Below are 5,000 nucleotides of genomic sequence, written 5' to 3'. Positions count from 1 at the left end.
CCAAACCACAGCATCGCCATCTATGACAATGTGACGAAACCACATGCAATAGCCCCATCTACGCGAATCGGACGACACTACGTCCACCATGTCGCGCGCAACACGAAAACTAAATACCGCCATCTGCAAGTCTCCCGAAACATGACCTGCTGCACCGACGATACCGCCATCTATGAGACGCCACCCCGACTACGACATCGCTAGGTCCCACAGTACCCATTTTTCGACGCCACCCACAAAGCCTGCATCATCTGTCCACCACAGGAACCCGAACGCCAGTGCCTGCGTCGCACGAAGTAGTCAACCGACAATCACTCCACCCGCACCCGCACGTGCCCCACCCCAACCGCCCAAATCGCAACCCAAGCGGATGAACGGCGGACTCTTCCCGCACTCGTACGTTGCAATCCACCCCTATATCTTGCGTTTCATGACGAGTTATATCCAATATGCCAAATTCCCGCTGTCCCTATACATGCTGTAAGTCTGTGCACACAATATGAACCACACCTCAGCGAGACACTCCATCACACATTACTCTCTGCCTGTAACAGACACAGATACGATATGTAAGCACCAGCATGGACCAACGTCCGGTGCATCCTCTCCGCCACAGTACACCATCCACACTATGATAACCACACCAGGGGGTCCAATTATAAAATAGAATATCCCACCCGTCCAACATCCACAATTGCTCAGATAAGCCACCAACACCCACACATGTCCTACACAGGGGTGCACCCAACACCACCACACTGCCTCCTGTTACGGCACAGAAACAATGGCAGGAATGAATCACACAGGTCTGCCACTCCCTTGCCGCAACCACAGACGCGGCGCGCCTCCAGTCACGAGCGAAAAGCGCATCCTGACGAGACAGAACTGCTGTGACATACTGACGCTGCCTCAGACATTCACTTACAATGATCACTACCAACGAACCTGCCCCCCCCCCCCCCAAACACACTATCTCTTACCATGTTGTGTACTGTAATCCAACCCATTTTGCACCTTAACCTAACCAAATTTGTAACGCAATTTGTACCGCAATGTAACGCAATTTGTACCGCAATGTAACGCAATTTGTACCGCAATGTAACGCAATTTGTAACGCAATTTGTGTCTTAACCTAACCCACGTTGTGCCTTAACCTAACCCACGTTGTGCCTTAACGTAACCCACGTTGTGCCTTAACGTAACCCACGTTGTGCCTTAACGTAACCCACGTTGTGCCTTAACGTAACCCACGTTGTGCCTTAACGTAACCCACGTTGTGCCTTAACGTAACCCACGTTGTGCCTTAACGTAACCCACGTTGTGCCTTAACGTAACCCACGTTGTGCCTTAACGTAACCCACGTTGTGCCTTAACGTAACCCACGTTGTGCCTTAACGTAACCCACGTTGTGCCTTAACGTAACCCACGTTGTGCCTTAACGTAACCCACGTTGTGCCTTAACGTAACCCACGTTGTGCCTTAACCTAACCCACGTTGTGCCTTAACGTAACCCACGTTGTGCCTTAACCTAACCCACGTTGTGCCTTAACCTAACCCACGTTGTGCCTTAACCTAACCCACGTTGTGCCTTAACCTAACCCACGTTGTGCCTTAACCTAACCCACGTTGTGCCTTAACCTAACCCACGTTGTGCCTTAACCTAACCCACGTTGTGCCTTAACCTAACCCACGTTGTGCCTTAACCTAACCCACGTTGTGCCTTAACCTAACCCACGTTGTGCCTTAACCTAACCCACGTTGTGCCTTAACCTAACCCACGTTGTGCCTTAACCTAACCCACGTTGTGCCTTAACCTAACCCACGTTGTGCCTTAACCTGCTCTGTAATTGGCATATGACACGTTACATTAATCTAGTGTTGTCTAACCACAACCCTCTGAATATAGTTCGCTACTCGCACCGCCCACCCTCTTGTGTGTCGTTTCATGTTGAACACTTCGCAAGTGTTGCTTACTTTTTACATGCTCCCGCTGTACACTGTAATGTGGACAACTGCAGGATGTACATCGCCCCCCCCCCTCCACCCTGCCTTCGCACGCTGGTCGTTCAGGTGCTTGCGTGTTCAATGCCCTTCGCAGCTGTTCACTGGCATTCGCATGTCGAAGCGCTCAGTCTACGTCGTGGTACGGCCTGTGTCCACTGTCCGCTGATATCGTAAGCTTAATCCTCACATTGTACTGCACATAGGTCCGTATGTACTGAATGATACGCTGTGGCACATGTGTGACCGTACGACTGCGCCCAACAACAGCGAACCATACGGTCCAAATGTTGTGCACTCAGCCACGTGCCGTCTCCCCATAACAGCTACATTGCAGTGTGGTACGCCATAGAGACGTGTGGGAGTAACGGACGCCCTGGATGGCGATCAGCATGAGCCGTCTGTTGATGTAGTGGCGCGTGTATTCAAACGTAGTCGTCTCTTCTCACACAGTGTGATAGCATGGTGCACCGCGTTCCACATCTGCGACATGGTACAGATGCTGGTTGACAGTCGGTCTCGTAATGGACATCGCATACGTAGGGGGCCACCTCCCACGTGTTCTCTAGTCGTGCACATTTTGTTGCGTGTATGTGGGCAGACGTAGTGTGTCGTGACACCTAACAGACAGGTATGCAATAATCGTTGCATTTGCAAACTGGGATGGACGTCTACGTTTGCTGGTGACGTGACGCAACGCAAATGAACAACTGGTAAACCCATTGTGGTGCGGTTGTTGTTGCTGGAGGTAAATCAGTAAGGGCAAATCTGTGTGTGAAGCGATACGCGGCGGTGGCTGGGTGGGACCGTCCCCGGCCGGTGAGGGGGGGCCGCCCGGCGTGCTGGCCGCGCGGTGCGTGGGCGCACGCGCTACAGCCGGCTGGTGGGGGCGCCCAGTGGCAGGCGCGCCGGCCGACGGACGCGGCAGGCGGCGCAGCTGCGCGCCGGGGCACCCTGCGCGCGGCGCCGGGCGGCCAAAGTGGGTCCTCGCGGGCCCGGTGCGAAGCGCGGTGGACATCTGCAGTGTGCTGGTCCGACTGAGGACTGTGTGCGTTGAGGATGCGCCGCCGCCCGGCACTCGGCGCCGCGACGCCGTCTGCTGCTCGGTCGCCCCAGCGGTTCTCGCTGGTGGTTTGTATCGCAGTTGTGCAGACGTGTTGGCACGTGCGCTGTGCTGGGAGAGTTCGCTTCGGCACCCACGTGGGGCCTTTGCCCTTCTGTGGCGCTGGCGTTGGAGCTGCCGGTCACCGTAGGTGGCGCGTGTTGTCTCCCGCCGGCAATGCCACGACAGCACGCTCCCGGGCCTCTGTCGGCAGCGGCAAGCTCAGTTGGGAGCACGGGTGGTCGCACCTAAAGCGTCTACTCGCCTAACTCCGGGCGATTGCGCCTCTCTCGAACCCGACCAAGTACTTAGGACGGCGCTGCGCGCCGCCGGGACCTGAGAGGGTTTCGAGGTGTATTGTGCAGGGGAGCTCAGCCTCCTCCTGTTTGCAGAATAATTGAGCGGACGCTTGCGTGTTCGCGCGGGCCCCTGGGACACACTCCCGGGCGGCCGGCTGCTCAGCTCTAGTTGACGCAGCTCCCTGGTTGATCCTGCCAGTAGTCATATGCTTGTCTCAAAGATTAAGCCATGCATGTCTCAGTACAAGCCGCATTAAGGTGAAACCGCGAATGGCTCATTAAATCAGTTATGGTTCCTTAGATCGTACCCACGTTACTTGGATAACTGTGGTAATTCTAGAGCTAATACATGCAAACAGAGTCCCGACCAGAGATGGAAGGGACGCTTTTATTAGATCAAAACCAATCGGTCGGCTCGTCCGGTCCGTTTGCCTTGGTGACTCTGAATAACTTTGGGCTGATCGCACGGTCCTCGTACCGGCGACGCATCTTTCAAATGTCTGCCTTATCAACTGTCGATGGTAGGTTCTGCGCCTACCATGGTTGTAACGGGTAACGGGGAATCAGGGTTCGATTCCGGAGAGGGAGCCTGAGAAACGGCTACCACATCCAAGGAAGGCAGCAGGCGCGCAAATTACCCACTCCCGGCACGGGGAGGTAGTGACGAAAAATAACGATACGGGACTCATCCGAGGCCCCGTAATCGGAATGAGTACACTTTAAATCCTTTAACGAGTATCTATTGGAGGGCAAGTCTGGTGCCAGCAGCCGCGGTAATTCCAGCTCCAATAGCGTATATTAAAGTTGTTGCGGTTAAAAAGCTCGTAGTTGGATTTGTGTCCCACGCTGTTGGTTCACCGCCCGTCGGTGTTTAACTGGCATGTATCGTGGGACGTCCTGCCGGTGGGGCGAGCCGAAGGCGTGCGACCGCCTCGTGCGTGTTCGTGCGTCCCGAGGCGGACCCCGTTGAAATCCTACCAAGGTGCTCTTTATTGAGTGTCTGGGTGGGCCGGCACGTTTACTTTGAACAAATTAGAGTGCTTAAAGCAGGCAAGCCCGCCTGAATACTGTGTGCATGGAATAATGGAATAGGACCTCGGTTCTATTTTGTTGGTTTTCGGAACCCGAGGTAATGATTAATAGGGACAGGCGGGGGCATTCGTATTGCGACGTTAGAGGTGAAATTCTTGGATCGTCGCAAGACGAACAGAAGCGAAAGCATTTGCCAAGTATGTTTTCATTAATCAAGAACGAAAGTTAGAGGTTCGAAGGCGATCAGATACCGCCCTAGTTCTAACCATAAACGATGCCAGCCAGCGATCCGCCGCAGTTCCTCCGATGACTCGGCGGGCAGCCTCCGGGAAACCAAAGCTTTTGGGTTCCGGGGGAAGTATGGTTGCAAAGCTGAAACTTAAAGGAATTGACGGAAGGGCACCACCAGGAGTGGAGCCTGCGGCTTAATTTGACTCAACACGGGAAACCTCACCAGGCCCGGACACCGGAAGGATTGACAGATTGATAGCTCTTTCTTGATTCGGTGGGTGGTGGTGCATGGCCGTTCTTAGTTGGTGGAGCGATTTGTCTGGTTAATTCCGATA

General features: G+C 54.3%; 1 non-coding gene across 1 annotated transcript in view; it reads left to right on the top strand.

Annotated features, from left to right (window-relative positions):
• The first annotated feature begins 3,581 nt into the window (after window positions 1-3,581).
• The window catches only part of LOC126133085 (small subunit ribosomal RNA), a 1,909-nt gene continuing 490 nt past the window's right edge, over window positions 3,582-5,000 (top strand). Inside the window, exon 1 of the ribosomal RNA XR_007527565.1 lies at window positions 3,582-5,000. This exon is cut by the window's right edge and continues 490 nt beyond it. This is a non-coding gene — a ribosomal RNA (small subunit ribosomal RNA).

The sequence above is a fragment of the Schistocerca cancellata genome, unplaced genomic scaffold (genome assembly GCF_023864275.1).
Source record: "Schistocerca cancellata isolate TAMUIC-IGC-003103 unplaced genomic scaffold, iqSchCanc2.1 HiC_scaffold_592, whole genome shotgun sequence".
In the NCBI taxonomy this organism is placed as follows: Eukaryota; Metazoa; Arthropoda; class Insecta; order Orthoptera; family Acrididae; genus Schistocerca; species Schistocerca cancellata.
The sequence above is the reverse complement of the archived record's forward strand: the minus strand, read 5'-3'. Positions and strand labels throughout refer to the sequence as shown.